At 36.6% G+C, this 16,662-nt stretch overlaps 1 pseudogene; it reads right to left on the bottom strand.

The window, feature by feature from the left end:
- Positions 1 to 4,344: 4,344 nt before the first annotated feature.
- Positions 4,345 to 16,373, bottom strand: LOC103559198 (ubiquitin-ribosomal protein eS31 fusion protein-like; annotated as a pseudogene).
- Positions 16,374 to 16,662: the final 289 nt, after the last annotated feature.

Here is a 16,662-nt window from a genome sequence, read left to right as displayed (position 1 = left end):
CTTTGTTTGATTTTTCTTGAAACCTTATCCCTTTCTGCTCTGGCTGTCCTAGTAGCTGTGATATCCAATTTTTGTCTCTCCAGCCTGTGAAACTACCCCAGTCTCTGAGATCAATTTTCTCTCGGCAACTCAGTCTGCTGTTAGTACTCAGAAAACACCTGGAGGGGAAAATTACAGGAAATGTTGAGCTTACTCTTATGTGTTTTTCTTCTCTCTGGGAATCTTTCTGTCCTTGTATTTTATATCTATATCCTGTAAAGTAGAATGTAGACACATTATTATTAAGTTAAATTTTAAAATACTTTAACTAGAAAATTTAAGGTATTTATATTTATTGTGATTATTGATATACAGTAGTCCCCCTTATCCATGGGGAATATGTTCCGAGAACACAGTAGATGCCTGAAATGGCAGATAGTGCTGAATCCTACATAACTTATGTTTTTTTCTATACAGAACTTTCTTGACTTATGATAAGGTTACATCCTGATAAATCCATCATATGTTGAAAATGTCTTAAGTCAAAAATGCATTGAGTAAGAAGTTGAATGAGAGCAACAGTTTTCAAAGAATTTTTTAAAGCAGCAGAAAATTTTACATACATACACAGTGTCATTTCACAAGATGATTTATCTAAGTATATATCTGTGTGTTTGAAAAGGAAAAAAAAAAAGGAAAAAAATAGTCCATTACAATGTAGACGTATTCATCCTCTAGTAAATCTTTGAAGTAAGATGAATCCCAAAGTTGACCTCATCTCAGAGTTGTGCAATACAAAAACACACTGAACTCCCAGCCTGGAACCCACCATCATAAAGTTGAAAAATTGTAAATCGGATCATCTTAGGCCAGGACCGTCAGAACATACATACCCCTTGATCAAGCGTAATTTACAAATTAGGCACAGTAACAGATTAACAACGATAACTTCTCTTTGCATTTCTGAAATGTCAGCTCTGTGGGCCTGTTAGTAAGGGTTCCTTTAATACCAGCACTGCAATACCACCACGGTCCATCTGGTAATTGAGGTGACTATTGAGTGACTAACAGGCGGGTTGGCGTACACAGCATCAACACACAGGACAAAGGGATGACTCAGGTCCTGGGCTGGACAGAGCTTGATGGCGTAAAATTTCGTCATGCTACTTAGAACAGTGCACAATTTAAAATTTATAAATTGCTTATTTCTGGAATTTTCCACATTTAATATTTTCAGACTGAGGTTGACTGTGGCTGACTGAAACCATGAAAAGCGAAACCTCAAGTCAGAGTCAGGTGAGACTACTGTATTTAGACCTTTTTCTGTGCTCTCATTTGTGCTTTTTTTTTTTTTTTAAAGATTGGCACCTGGGCTAACAACTGTTGCCAATCTTCCTTGTTTTTTTTAAGGATTGGCACCTGGGCTAACAACTGTTGCCAATCTTTTTTTTTTTCTGCTTTATCTCCCCCGCCCCCCCCACCCCCACCCCAGTACACAGTTGTATATCTTAGTTGCAGGTCCTTCTAGTTGTGGGACGTGGGATGCCGCCTCAACATGGCCTGACGGGTGGTGCCATGTCCACGCCCAGGATATGAACCTGCAAAACCCCGGGCTGCCAAAACAGAGCACACGAACCTAACCACTTGGCCATGGGGCAGGTCCCAAATGTATACTTTTTATTTTTGCTTTGCTCCTTCTATTTTGCACCTTGACTGGTTTCAAGGTCCTACCTACTTTTTTTCTTTTAGTGTTAGCCTTGAAATTTTGCCTTAAAAATTTAAGGCAAAGGTACTTAACCTTAAAAAAATCTGAAATTTATTAATATCTTAAAAAATGTACTAGCAAACAGAATCTTATCTTGACTTCTATGCTAATGTTAATTTTGTTGTTAGTATTTTAATAATCTATTTTTATAACTCAGATATCGTAATTATTATTTTATTCAGAACGTATTTGTCTACAAATATCTTTGCTCACCATTCTTTTCATATCTCAGAATTTCCCTGTGGTACGTCCTTTAGAACTTCCTTGAATGAAGATCTGTTGAAGAGTAAATACAATGAGCTTTTATTTGCCTGAAAATGACTCTATTTCATCTTGCTTCTTGAAAGAGATTTTTGCCCTGTGCCTTGTTCAGTGGGCTAGGTTATGGGTCAATATCAAGCAGCCCTCAAGTCTGTGTGGCCGAAAAACCCAAAGCTTTACTTTTCGCTCCTGTGTTGTGTCCGCTGTGGCGAGCAGGAAGGGCTCTACTCAGCAGAGGTGCTTAGGGTACCCGGGCTGGAGGAGCAGCCCTCATCTTCCAAATGTTGATGGCATTTCCAGAAGTAAAGAAAATGGGGCAAGACATGCAGCAGCTCCCAATGCTTCTGCTCACAATTGACTGGTCCAGACAAGTCACATGTCCACACCTACATTCAAGAGGGCGGGAAGTGCAACCCTGTCATGTGTCCCAAAAGAGAGGAAGCTCGAATGTTTTTCTTTTTCCAGAACCACCTCAGGGATAGTCTTTTAATTTCCCATGTCCCTTTGTCTTCTCTTGCATCCAACCATTTATTATCTTCCAGATTCAGAGTTCTCAGTTATTTTTTATCATGCCAGAATATTATTTTAAATCTTGGGGCATTTTCTCTCTTTAGCAACAGGGGATTTAGTAGGTGGGCTAAAGTTTATTCACCTGTAATCAGAATCCTGTGTCATGGAAATATTGTAGGGTTAGCCTCTGATCCATTATCGGGAAAGAGGAAGTTTATACCATGATTTTACTTCACAATAATGTACTAAATGCTGATTTGAATCTTAACTGCTCACCTGCGCTTGTTCATAAAGACTGTGAAGCTGGAGTCACGCTTCCCAGATAAGTTTCATTGAAAGGTTCCATCAACGCCATCTAACTTTACCTAGAGACTTGGGCCAATTTTCATTCCTTAGATACTGGTGATAACTTTAAAATGCCGATGTAATAGCCTGGTTCATCAAAACAGATTGGTTGGTTTCACAAGCAGCATGTTTGTTTTTATCTTTCTTAATTGAATCTGATTAAAATGAAGTACCATGTCACCACTATTTTTATTTCTGAGTCTGAACTTGTTCTGGTGTTACCTGTAGCCTACCTCTAAATTCTGAAACATAGATGATATAAATCTATTATCAGATGTATTGACACTGTGCAGATATAAAAATTTTATTTGCACTAAAAGAAATCCTTTTCTTTGAAAAACATTGAAGTCTCACAAGTAACAGATATGTAGAGGATATTAATAGATTCTCTCACACCTTCTTCATGAGCTGTTTCATGGTTGAATTTTGGTCTTTTATTATTGTATATGACTTACTGTGAAGGTGTGTTTCCTGCTACAGCCTTGATGTTCGTGCTGGAAGGCTTTATAATCTCAGTGAAAATAATAGAATGAGCAGTCTGGAACTTTCCATGGTCTAGAATTTCAGCTCTTCTCCTTGCTGCTTATCCAAGAGAATTTCAAGCTTCGCTCCAATTTTGGAATACCTCTCTCTGGCAATTGTGGAGTAATAGAAAATGTAGGGGTTAGAACTCAAAAGAGCAGAGAGATTGTAAAACTCTGTTTGTGTGATCCTCAAAGGTCGCTGGGGACACGGTCATAAAAGGGATATGCTGAGTGAAGCTTAAGCCCCTCAAATATCCAACTGATTAACCCTCAGGAATAATTTTCAATTATTTACGTCTGTTTGAAACATGTTTCTTTAATTTATTCATTCCTTTAGTAGTTGATCCTATAAAACAAAAACCATTATTGATAAATTGGAATTTACTGAACAGTCTCAGTGTGCTAGGATTTGTTAAACAACACCTATCATATGGCTGTGGCTTAAAGGAAAAACGGCTAAAAATTTTAAATGATAATAAATATAAAATGTCAAAGATTGGAGCTCTATTTAATCTCTGAGGGCAAACATATTGTATACAGGATAAACTTCAGACACTGACTCCTGCCCTACAGCTCTATTTACTAAAGCAATGTAGCACCATGGTTTATGATGTGATTTAATGAATTCTAGGGACTTCCTTGATTTCCATTTATTTGTTAATATTCCTCTTCCTTCCAGCTTGAAACAAGACTTGAGTGCTAGATCTGTCAGACACCAATTTTCAAAGAATAGGGCCCTAGTATCCTAGCATCACTGCAAGGTGGTGTGCACGTGAGGGACTCCATATACCTACTTTCAGGCAAAGACTCACCTCCTTGCTCCTGGCCTGGGATCTTATGCCTTCTTCTCACTGTTCCTCTTGACGATCACACGTTCCCGCTCACACAATGGCTCTTCCACAATTCACAGGGAGACCCTCCTCATCTCATCCTCTCCTCCTTGATTTTGTTGTGTTTTGTTTGTTAGTTCATGTCTTTTATTAAGCCATACACAATTACTTGTCTTCTGGTTTATTGAAACAATAGGTAAAGCAACATTTGTCATAATAACATCTGTCAAAGTGGCTGGCCATAAAATTCCAGCACCACATTTATCTGAGGAGCACTCCCAACAAAGGAGACTAATTTTGCCATTCTCATTCACCTTGTAGTATTTCAGGCCAGCCAGCTTAAACTTCTTTTTCTTATGCTTATTCTTCTTGGGAGTGGTATAAGACTTCCTCCTTTTCTTAGTTCCACCACAGTCTCAACACAAGGTAAACAGTGGACTCCTTTGAATGCTACAGTCAGGCAAAGCATGTCCATCTCCAGTTTCTTGCCAGTAAGATCAGTCTTTGCTGATCGAGAGGGAGTCCTTCCTCATCCTGGATCTTGGCCTTTACATTTTTTATTGTATCCAATGTTTCCACCTCAAGAATGATGGGCTTCCCCTAAAGGTTTTACAAATATCTTCATCTTGGTGATGCTTCCAGCGCAGATGATGATTGGAAAGCCTCCTCTTTGATTTTTAAGGTCACAAAACAAGATTTAGTTTCAATGAATGAATTCCATAAAGAAAATAAATGGCAGAATAAATAACTTGATGAGATTATTTGCAACTGTGAAAGATTTGAGACCTGTAGATACCTTTGATGCATTAATATGTACTGGGAATTCCAGCCAAAAGTCTGGCCTGACCATGAGCCCAATGCCTAGTCTGAAGTCTCAACATTCTCCTCTCATTTCTCTTTACTGTGACAATCTGCAACAGAGGTTAGAACTAGTGTCATGGTATTAGATAGATACATATCGAAAATTCTCATGTTGTCAAAGACTGGTCTGTGACTCTGGGCAAGTGGTTTGACTTTGGCTTGCTAAATTTTGCATTTTTACAGTAGGCAATAATAGTAGGATTATTGCAAGGGTTAAATGTGATAAAGTATGTTTAACATAGTGGCTGACATAATGTAAGTCTGTGGTGATTATTAGTGGTAAAAATTCCTGTCAAATTCTCCCAAAACCATTTATCATTCTCTGTGATACTTAGTCCTCCCATAAATAACAAAAAACTTGTTTAGAAAGTAAATGTAGTTCTCCATATTTAAATGGAGTCCGACAATGTCATCGCCTGTTTCAGTTTGTTTTCAAGACATTTAGAAATATTGATACTGAAAGAAAAATACTCTAAATTTATTTCCTACTCACTGTAAGTTTAATGCATCTTTTTGGTCAATATTGCTCTTGAATACTTGAGTTTACACTTTCTATGGTTTATACTACCCATGATAAAAGCTCTAGGTTTTTGAATATCAAAAGAAAAAGGAAAAGAAAAACTGTAGAAAGTTTTATAAACTTCAACTTTCCAATTTCACTAAATGTTTGGCATATTGAAGAGGTGGATAATTTACTGTAAAATATTAAAATGTTAAACATAATGACCTGCACAAAAAGTTGGCTGAATTGTTGGAAGAGTAGCTAAGTTAATTAATTCTGGGACACATTGTAAACTCCACAGAAGCTTTTAGATAGTTCAAGTAACATGAATTAGTTTGCTATGATTAATAAGTTTCTTCTGCATATCAAAGGAATCAAGGCTGATTAGATTAGCATTTCCAAGGGTTATCCAAATTTGATAAATTTATATAAATCAACATAATAAAACTGGAAAGGAAAAGAATTGGAAATAAGCATAAGAACATATAAAAGCAAAGATTTATCATTTTTCTAGTCTATGGTGTACTTTGAAAGTAGCACCTTGTATTTCATCATTTTTATTCCAATTACAGAGAATGTTTGCATTTTATAAATCTAGCAGTAAGGTCATATTTTCTTTGAATATTATATTTTTAATCAAAATCCTGTCCTAATATCCTCAGAGATATGTTCGCATGTCTACAACAAATTTTTATGCCATAAAGTGATTGATTAGTAGAGATTTGGGCTTATATATACTTACATAAATAATCTGGAATGAAGTAAATAAAATTACTTAAAAGTGGAAGTTAGGAGAATATACATCTAGGGAGAGAATTTTTAATTACAGAGGATTACTATTTGCATACCAGTAACTTTCCAGTTTCACCAAATTTATCAAAAAAGATATTATTTGGAACTGCTGGACCAGTGAGAGAAATACAACCTTTGAACAGGGTTTGCACACTACAGCTCTAGGACAAACTGGCTTGCCACCTGGTTTTGCACATAAAGTTTTGTTGGAACACAACAATGGCCGTTCATTTTGGTCTGGCGTACGGCTGTTTTCACACTTGATGGTAGAGTTGAATGGTTGCAGCGGAGCCCATATGACCTGCAAAGCCTAAAGTATTTATCAATTGACGGCAGAAAAATTCTGCCTACCCTCATTCTAGCTCACCGGACTGCTCCTTGATCTCAGAACAGAGCTTCCGTTCTACACAATTGTGTGTTTGTTCATGGAGTTCTGTCTGCTTAAACTCTCCTCCTGAGTTCTACTTGAGAATCGCTTATTCACACGCAAGCATGAATGTCTGACAAGTGCACAGAGAACGACTGCCTCCTCCTGAGCATGGTAGTAACACCTTGACCTGGCTTCATACCAAACGTGATGTTGTGTTTACGTCTGTCTCTCTTAGAGAAGGAGGTTTGGTATTATTCACTTCTGTATCCCCTGGAAACAAGAAAAAAATACAAAATTATGAAAGATAGATAGATAGGCCTATCTTCAGCATAAAGCCTGGAAAACAGATGGTGCTCAGTAGATTTTTGGTTAAAAATTGGAAGGGAGGAAGGAAGGAGGCTTGGAGGAAAGGAAGAAAAGAAGGAAAGAAAGAGGCAGGGAGAGAGGGAGGAAGGAAAAAACAAAAGACTTGAGGTGAATGATTGAAATAGTTTATTGACACACACTAGACAACATTGTTCTGGGAGCGTGAGCCAGAGTCCCATTATCTAGGGCAGCAGTGTTCAAGGTGGGGTGCACACAATTATGTGTTGAGGGAAATATTGAGAAATATATGTGTGTGAGAAAGACATACATATAATATCTATAGGATATAATGTATATTAATATATTAAAACATAATTCTAATATATGCCAATATGATATATGTGTTTTGTAATGAAATGTTGAATGTCTCCTGTAATTTATTGAATACGGTACTGAAGGTGAAAAACAGAATGGTTGTGTGGGTGCAGAATGGTTGTAAGAGTATCGGTTGTTCACTCTTGTGATCCTGGGGCTAGCTGGGAGCTGTGGCTTGCTCACAGCATCATGAGAGAGGATGGCACCCCATGTCGCTAGCCTAGGAAAAGATCTAAAGTCAGAATTCGAAGCACAGTTTCTACTGAATGAAGATTGCTTTCCAACCATCCAAAAGTCAAAAAATCATAAGTCAAACCATGGTAAGTTGGGACCGTCTGTGTATAGGTACACACACAAAATAAACCCCCCAAATTTTAAAAATCAATATGTAGACAAAGAGAAAGAATTTATCTCTATTGTTGAATAAACTTCTAGAATGCAAGACTACATCTGGTATATTATCAACACGTTTAGTTATTATTACAACTTTAGTTTAACGTGTCGTGGTAGTTGAATGTTACAAGATTGGTGCTCTATTGCAGGAACAATAATTGAAGCCTGCTCAGATGCTGCATTCTCCTGCCGCCACAGTGCTGCCAATTTCCTATACTGAACAAACTTCTACTTTTAACTAAAGTTGAGTAGTACAACAAACTTACAAGCTATTTTTTATATCTAGTTCTGCTGATGGTTATTTTTCTTCCAACTTTTCGGCTTCAGTTTTATTCTACTAGTAACTAAGTCGGGTAAAGAGAAAACACCGAACGTGAAGAAGTGCTCCTCGTGGGGACATGATTTCATTGAAGCGAACCCACAAAGTGAATCTTCAGGACTTCTTGAAGGAGCTGCTGTCTAAATATTTCATAAATGGGCATAAGATAATTGACATAATTTCTGTCTCCTATCTTTTACTTCTAATGTTTTTGCATGGGCCTGATTTGAAGAATCACTTGAGAAAAATTTGCTTATAAAACTTGGATCTATAAATGTGTCAAACAAGCAATGTAATTGATTTAGTTGGTGGGAATTGATTTCCTCATTTTCTCCATTACTTTCTTTTCTTTTTGGTTTGTTTAGATCAGAGGAGGCTAATTATGGATGGTGTTATAATATGATTTTGGAGTTGTTCTTCCTCATGAAATTTACAGATGACAAAGTGCCACATGGACAACTGACTTTTCATTCATTTTCACACGAAATGATAAATTCCCAAATAAGGGTTTTTAATGAAAAATTCGTGGCCTGAATTTAATTTGCTAACTAAACAGTAATTATCGTTCTTAAAAATAATTTTATTTCCTGTTATCAATGTTAGGACTGAAGGCAATTCTATAAAGAGTAGAATATCATATAACCTGTCTATTATTATACTTTGCAACATTTTTAAAATTCAAAAACATTTGTTGGCTCAAAAGAGACATAGTAATTTTACTAAATTTTATATACTAATATGCTCTTTTTAATATACGAATGAATTACTCGATTTCCCTGTATCGTTGTTTATTCAAAAATCTTCAATCATTGTTTTCCGTTGGAAAATTGCAGCTTTGACTACAATAAAAAATATTGTAAAGTATCACTCCTCAATAACATAGATGTAAAGAATATACATATATATAATCTTTGAGATATTTTAATGTAGGAGATTTTTCATTCTAAGTTACATCTAAATTGTCTGTTTAAATTATCGTGTGTTTATTTTTAAACTTGGACGCAATATAAATCACTCTTTTGGTTGTACAATTCTGAGTTTTAGAAATGCATAGAGTCACGTAAACACCACCACAGTCCAGATGCATAACTATTCCATTACCCCCGCATTTTCCTGGTACCTTCTTCCCTTTGTAGTCAATCTTTCCCCTCACTTCTAAGAGCTGTCGACCACTGATACTTTCCACTCATATAATTTTGTTTTTCCAGAATGGCACATAAATGCAATCATATATTATGCAGCCTTCTGATTTTGGCTTCTTTCACTTAGCGTCATTCTGCGGGAATCATCCGTGTCGCTGTGCAGATCAGCAGTTTGCTCCTTTGCATCGCTAAGTGGTGGTCCATGTATGAACGCGCTGCATCTGTTCATCTGTTCACAGGCGAAGGATAATCAGTTGTTTCCAGTTCTTGGAGATTAAGAACAGAGTTGCTATAAATATTTACACATAGATTTTTGTGCACACATTCTCCACTAGCCTCTGATTTGTCTTTTCTGTTTCTTAACAGTGTTTGTCATGGAGCAAATTTTAAAAATTTTGATGTGAAAACCAATTGGTCATTTGTCTTTTATGAATTGCACTTTTGGTGTTGTACCTAAGGAATCTTCGGCTATTCCAGTGACACAAATATGTTCTCATATGTTTCTTCTGTCGTTTTATATTTTATATAAATTTCTGTAGTTCTACATTTTATATTTAGCTTTAGGATCTATTTTGAGCTGATTTTTGTTGTTTAGATTGCCTTCACATCTGTATCAAAAATCAGTTAAACACAGGCATGGAAGTATTTGTGCATTCTCTCTTCTGTTCCGTTGTCCCGTACGCTGGATACAACCGGCTGTTGTAGGCTTTGAAAATGGAGGAAGAGGCCTTGGGTCAAGGGATGCAGATGCCGCTAGAAGCTGGAAAAGGCAAGGAAATGATTTCTAAACGATTTCTTTCCTGGAGCCTGCAGAAAGGACACAGTCCCGCTAACACCTTGATTTTAGACCAGTGAGACCCATACCAGACTTCTAACCTACAAAACTAGAGGATCACAAATTTGCGTTGTTTTAAGCCCCTAAGTTTGAGGTAAGTATACTAGCAAGGGAAAACTAATACAATGGTGAATTACATGATATGATTTTTGATGGCTGGACTAGACTTGAATTTTAAGGATGACTCCATCCTTAGATGCTTCTGGTGTATTAATTATTCTTATATATGGAGAGATTCAATTTACTAGATTTTTTGGTCTATATTCATAATGGATATTAGACTGTAATTTTGTTTTCTTCTGAAGTCTTCACATGGTTTTGTCATCTGAAAAATGGTGGCCTCATAAAATGAGAAGTAAATGCTTCTCTCCTCTTGCATATTCAGGAGAAGATTGTGTACAATTCATATTATTTCTTAATTAAATATTTGGTAGAAATCATACAGCTCATAGTTTTATTTGTAGAATGTTGTGTTAGCTACATATACAGTTTCTTTAATGGATAAAGGTTTATTCAGGTTATTTTTCTTCTTGAGGGAATTTTGGTGGTTTGTGTCTTTAAAGGAATTGGTCTATTTTAGCTAAATTGTCTAATTTATGGGAGTAGAATTGTTCATAGGTTTCTCTAATTATCTTATTAGCATATGTAGTGTCTGTAGTCATATCCTCGCTTCCATTTCTGATATTGTTAATTTGTGTCTTCTTTCCTTTTTTTTTCCCCTGGTGAGTCTTGCTTGAAGCTTAGCAATTTTCTTTATCTTTTCAAAAAACTAGCTTTTAATTTGAATTATTTTTCTATTTTTTATTATTTTTAATTTCCTTGATTAATCTTTTTATTATTTCTTCTGCTTCATTTGGCTTCAATTTACTGTTTTGTTTTCCAGCTTATTAAGATAGAAGCACAGACTTTTATTTTGAAAACTTTCTTCTTTTCTAATGTAAGCATTTTAGTGCTACAAATTTTCCTCTAAGCACTTCTTTGGCTGAACTCCACAAATTTTGGTATGATATATTTTCATTTTCATTCAGTTCATGTATTTCCTGATTTACCTTCAGGCTTCCCTTTTAACTTTTATTTTATGTGGAAGTATATTGTTTAATTTCCAAATATTTGGAGATTTTCCAAATATATTTCTGTTATTGACTTCTATTTTAATTCCCTTGTGTAGGAGACTATATTTATATATTTTAATTCCTTTAAATTTGAAGGTTTGCTTTATACCCCAAATTTAGTCTATTTTGGTTAATGTTTTATGTACACTTGAAAAAAACATATATTCTGCTGTTGTTGGGTGGAGAGTGAATAAATACCAATTATGTAAATTTGGTTAAAACTGTTGATCAGTTCCTCTATATCCTTTTGAATTTTCTGTTTGCTGATTCTGTTGGTTATGGAAAGAGAAATATTAAAATCTTAAAGTATAATTGTGGATTTCTCTATTTTTCCATTCAGTATTATCAGTTTTTGCTCATGTTTTCTGAAGTTCTGTTGTTATGTTTTGGAATGGGATGGTAAATTATGTTCAAATAATCTAAAATAAAGCAGAAAAAAGTTACCAGAAGAATAAAAAGCAAATCAGGTGAAGAGAAAACAAAAAAATGGTAGACAAGTCCAACCCTAAGTAATTAATGCAACCAATAGTTGCATTAAATATAAATGTTCAAAACAGTCTAAACAAAAGACAGAAATTGTTAAAATAATTGGATAAACAGAAGCACAAACAAGATTTAACTATATGTTGTCCAAATGTTCAAATCCATTTGAAATATGATACAGGTTAAATGTAAATAGACAGAAACAATGTACCGCACAAATACTACTTGATAAACAAACAAAAAAATTGGAGTGGAGATATTATATAGCAGAAAAAGCAGACTTCAAACAAGGAAAATCATCAAGGATAAAAAGAAAAATCATAGGGGCTGGCCCCGTGGCAGAGTGATTAAGTTCATGCCCTCTGCTTCAGCGGCCCAGGGTTTCACAGGTTCGCATCCTGGGTGCCAACATGGCACTGCTCATCAGGCCATGGTGAGGCAGCATCCCACATGGCACAACTAGAAGGACCCACAACTAAAACATACAACTATATACTGGGGGAATCTGGGGAGTAAAAAAGCAGAAAAAAGAAAAGATTGGCAACAGTTGTTAGCTCAGGTGCCAATCTTTAAAAAGAAGAAAAAAAAAGAAAAACCACATATTCATAATAAGATCAACAGAATCAACTCACCAAGAAGGTATAACAATCCATAAAATGGACTATTGAATACACATATTCCTGCAAGAAAGTTCAAATTGCTGGTGACAGTAATAAAGCAAGACAGAAGAAAAAGAGAGAATAGAAAAGAGAGAAAGCTGACCATTCTCATATATATATTATGAAATTTTCATGAGGCACACTATGAGGTATAATCTACTCATATATGAAAGAAATTAGCAAAAATACATAGTTATTAAGAAGTTTATTGAAATGTGATTCTCTTTAACAATGAAGTTCAATGTGGGTCAACATTGTACAGTAAGTTCAGACTTCAAAATCCTCTTCTGTTTGAAAAACATGGAAATTAGAGATAAAATATAAAAAGACAGAAAAAGGCAGAAAGATAGAAGTCATAGCTCAGAGTAAATACAAAATAAACTTCTCTATGGATCAAAAGTTGAACACATCAGACAAACACTATCCAATTAAAAAAATTAAAATGGATACATTAAAATTAGATACTGTGCACTTTAAAGGAAAAATAAGTGATACCAGAGATTTAGAGGATCAATATTTAGTAATAATAGACTTTAGCTGAAAAAATTTGATCAACTGTCAGTCTTGTATATCAGAAACGTCGGCATGGCATGGCTGGATCACTAAAATGTTTACAGAATCCAGAAAGTTTGTGCACCTTAAAATAGTCTCAAAATAAATGAATGAAAAGCAGCAGAGTTGAAAGACTGACAAGTCTCAATAATAGCAAAGCATATGAAATATATTTTTAATTATTAAACTGTCAGGAATAGAAAATATTTGTATAGTTATAGAAGATTTGAAAAACGTAATTAATAATTTTAATGTATGTCCTCTTCAGATTTCTTCCGACTCATGTACCCACTCTGTACAAGCCCTGGAACTTTAAATATGATGGGATGCTGCTCCTGTGACTATGATGTTATACGGCACAACTGACTTTAACAAAGAGAAGTGGGACGGAGTGAATCTCATAAGCTCTTGAGTCAAAGTGTAAGGTAGAAACAGAGGAAGTCGGAGAGTCAACATGAGAGGGATTCAACACAAGAGATTGTCTGTTGCTGGCTTTGAATATGGGGGAGGGAGGCACATGGCAAGGCATGTGGGTGTCCTCTAGGTGCAGACAGTGGCCTTTGGCTGACAGCCAGTGACAGGAACCCCAGTCCTATAACTGAGGGAACTGAATGTGGCCAAGAATCTGCAGGAGATCTGGAGCAGATTGTGTCTCAGAGCCTCCAGAAAGGAACAGCCCAGCCGACTTCCTGATTTCAGTCTGGTAAGGCTCTGAGCACAGGATCCGGCCACACCAGGCCCAGATTTCTGGTCCACTCTAAGTCACTAAGTGTGTGGTATTGTGTCACGCAGCAATGAAAACTAGTAACAGATATTGATAGCAGTACATTTGCCAAAAGTCGTGTAAGACTTTTATAGAGAAAAATGGTGAAATTGAATGTCATCAAGATAAGAATTTTTACCAAAATTATACAAAGTACAATGATATTCCAATGGAAACATTAGCATATTATTTTCGGTGCTTGAAAATAACATTCTAATATTTATGTGGGAGGTCAAAGTATGAAGAATAACCAAGCTGATTTTAAAATGAAAAGGGACAATTTCCTTTCATTCTGTTGGTGAGAGAATAAATTGACAAACATGTCTAGAAATTCTAAATCTGAACATTTAGCATAAGAAAAAGACTAAGTGTGCAAATACACCATCCCACCACCACACACACACACACACCAATGCATAAAACTATTCCTTACAGATTTTTAAGACAATTTATATATATACATTTACATTTATTTCTATAAATTATTTATAATTTATATTTCTGTATATATTTATAATTATACATATTTAATTATATTTATATATGTGCATATATGTATAGATAAAACATCTTTTCCCGGTAGACTTATTAAAGGAGTTGTATAGCACTCCCACAAAAAGAGGTAGCATCAGCCGTTACTGACCTGGAATAATAGCCAAAGTATATTTTATGTGAAATAAGTGAAAATCTTATGTACCTTGGAATACAAAAGCAGATTTTTTTCCCAATAAGATGAGAAAATTTTATCTGTCAGTATTCCTCTGTGGGGGAGCTTAACAAATGTTTGAGAAAAAATGATTTGCAGCGGTGTGGAGTCACTAGAGCCATACTCGTGCGTCAGAGGCTGTTCTTCTGAAGAAAGCAGATATTATTAAATCACAGGCATTTAGTTCACAAGAAGGGTTTGCACATTTAAATTATGGGCTATCAGCTAAGGAAGAACCAAATTGTTTTGCATAACAAAATGGCGAGATGTCTGAGCAATACCTGGGAGGAAGAGGCTGGGTGTTGATGAAGGAAAGACAGAGAAAAAAATGTAGGTAGTTGCGTGATTGAGGCTGATATAGTACCTGAGGGAGAAAATAAATTGTAATGGAGATTTTTATGTTTTTTATCGTGGGATGTGCAATATAACAATCTCATTCATCTCCCCAGTGACATCTGCAATAAGTTCTGCGTAGCTCACCACTAATACTTTTGCTGTGAAGAGTTTATGTTGGAGGAGCACGAAATGAAAGAATGTGCTGAACTACGTATCCAGGACAGACAGTAACTGAGACTCTGAAGCCAGAGGAGAGAAACGGAGACGATCAATGTGTTTATTACCTGTGTGTGGAAATGTACAGCAGAGCTAAGAAACACACAAAAATACTAAGGGTGGTTGGTTTGTTGATTTCAGTTTCTTCTTTTTACATTATGTATAGTCTGATTTTTAAAACTAAATTGTGCCTATGGTTAGAAAATATATTATTTTCATGAAAACATCTGTGCTAATTTAGTGGGATGTTTTCTACTCATTTAGACTTTAATCAATACCAATCGGGTGTGGGGACCTGAAATTGGCCACCCCAAGATATGTCTCTTTGGCATCAGGATTATTTGAGGCTCATTGCTTTTGATAAACTGGGACAGGCAAGGAGGCTCTGAGGAATGGAACCTGCCCTTTGTTAGGACACGTTTACATTTGTAAGGTTTAAATCTCTATCTGTAAAAGGTGCCTCCCTCTCTGTACCAGGAAGAAGAAAGGCGATGACCTACTCTCCAAAAACTCTTAATCAATACCAAAGGCAAGGACTTAAAATCTGCATTTTATTGTGCTAGTCTGGTAACCTCCTGTAACTGACTTCCCTCCCCCTCCCAACGTTGGCATCTCCTTAAAGATTAAGCATCTTTCTTTAGGCTGGGAACCGATTGCGGCGCTCATCTGTGACACCCCCCAGCCCGAGGCAACACACCTGCCACCCTGCGGCGCTCACTGAGACAGCAGACCTATCTGCCATTTCCATCAAGCGCTGTGCTGACAGAGCAGACTCGTGACTATTGTAAAAGGGACTTTTCAATCACATGTGAAACACCCCGTTTGGGGGCTATATAACCACTATGTGCACCCCACTTCTTCGGTGCCCTTTCTTCCTTCGGGAAGAAAGGCCCCGGGCCATGGTTCCTCATAAAGCTTTGTTTAATTTTCTCTTGCTATTCTGTCTCATGTGAATTTAATTCGTTCTCCAGCTAGACGAACCCCCATTTGGGGAGAGGAAATGTCCTCCTCCCCTACACGGGCAAGGATAATATGCTGGCACTATATATTTCTTGACTTCTAAAGTTTTACTTTACTCAAAGACTCCCCACCTGCTTGGCCAAGACTTTCTGACGCCTGTGCAGGAACATAAGGCTCTCCTTGCACAATCCTCTGTCCTTGCTCTTCTTCTTGCCCAGGTGTCAGCCCTGCTTCACAATACGATGTGAAGAAAGGTCTTCTGCAGGATCTCCCCACCTTTTCCTGTTCCCTCCCTCTATGTCCAGCAGAGAGATTTGCCCCACTGAATCGCTACTACATCTTATCCTGTCTGGGTGTCTGCATCTCAAAGATCCCAAATGGCACATGTGGTGACATGGAGAGTGGCTTTTACGAGTCTGACCCTTCTACTCGCACCTGGCCGGCATCACTGGTAGTGACAGTCAAGTCGTGAAACATCGTTCGGTAATTCGCTCCTGGCTGATACTCAAGCCGGAAAACACTACATAAAGATCCTCAAGTGAGAAGCATCTTGACTGCAACCAAAAGTAGCCTAGAACTCAGAGTGTTTGCCCACAGCTTTTGCTTTGCTTGTTGGATTCTCTGTTTCATACGTGGCGCCCCTAATTAGTGTCTCACTGACTCTCTCGGAACTTCAGCACCAATTGCCCTGGAATAAGCATGCCTCTATCTTTAGGTTGCCTCATAGGGTCTCCCATTAAAATTTTGAATAAAGCGTGTGACCAAA

Source organism: Equus przewalskii, chromosome 14 (genome assembly GCF_037783145.1).
Source record: "Equus przewalskii isolate Varuska chromosome 14, EquPr2, whole genome shotgun sequence".
Taxonomy (NCBI): domain Eukaryota; kingdom Metazoa; phylum Chordata; class Mammalia; order Perissodactyla; family Equidae; genus Equus; species Equus przewalskii.
The sequence above is the reverse complement of the archived record's forward strand: the minus strand, read 5'-3'. Positions and strand labels throughout refer to the sequence as shown.